Here is a 1071-nt window from a genome sequence, read left to right as displayed (position 1 = left end):
CAACTGACAAAGGTCTGATCTCCAAAATATATAAAGAACTCAAGAAACTAGACCGTAAAAGGCTAATCAACCCAATTATAAAATGGGGCACTGAGCTGAACAGAGATCTCTCAACAGAAGAAGTTCAAATGGCCAAAAGACACCTAAGGTCATGCTCAACTTCCTTAGCGATCAGGGAAATGCAACTTTAAGATACCATCTTACACCTGTCAGAATGGCGTAAATCAAAAACACCAATGATAGCCTTTGCTGGAGAGGTTGTGGAGAAAGGGGTACCCTCATCCATTGCTGGTGGGAATGCAAACTTGTGCAACCACTTTGGAAAGCAGTGTGGCGATTTCTCAGGAAATTTGGGATCAACCTACCCATGGAACCAGCAATACCACTCTTGGGAATATACCCAAGAGAGGCCTTATCATACTACAAAAGTATATGCTCTACTATGTTCATAGCAGCATTGTTTGTAATTGCCAGAACCTGGAAACAACCTAGATGCCCTTCAACTGAAGAATGGATGAAGAAAGTATGGAATATATACATATTAGAGTACTACTCTGCAGTAAAAAACAAGGACTTCTTGAATTTTTCAGGCAAATGGATGGAAAAAGAAAACACTATCCTGAGTGAGGTAAGCCAGACCCAAAAAAAGGAACATGGGATGTACTCACATATATTTGGTTTCTAGCCACAAATAAAGGACATTGAGCCTATAATTGGTGATCTTAGAGAAGCTAAATAAGAAGAAGAACCCTAAGAAAAACATATAGGCATCCTCCTGAATATTAACCTTCATCAGGCGATGAAAGGAGACAGAGACAGAGACAGAGACAGAGACAGAGACAGAGACAGAGACCCACATTGGAGCACCGGGCTGAAATCTCAAGGTCCAAATCAGGAGCAGAAAGAGAGAGAGCACGAACAAGGAACTTAGGACCTCGAAGGGTGCACCCACACACTGAGACAATGGGGATGTTCTATCGGGAACTCACCAAGGCCAGCTGGCCTGGGTCTGAAAAAGTCTGGGATAAAACCGGTCTCGCTGAACATAGCGGACAATGAGGACTACTGAGA

The sequence above is a fragment of the Alexandromys fortis genome, unplaced genomic scaffold (assembly GCF_014885135.2).
Source record: "Alexandromys fortis isolate MF-2015 unplaced genomic scaffold, M_Fortis_MF-2015_v1.1 scaffold_17, whole genome shotgun sequence".
Classification (NCBI taxonomy): Eukaryota; Metazoa; Chordata; class Mammalia; order Rodentia; family Cricetidae; genus Alexandromys; species Alexandromys fortis.
The sequence above is the reverse complement of the archived record's forward strand: the minus strand, read 5'-3'. Positions refer to the sequence as shown.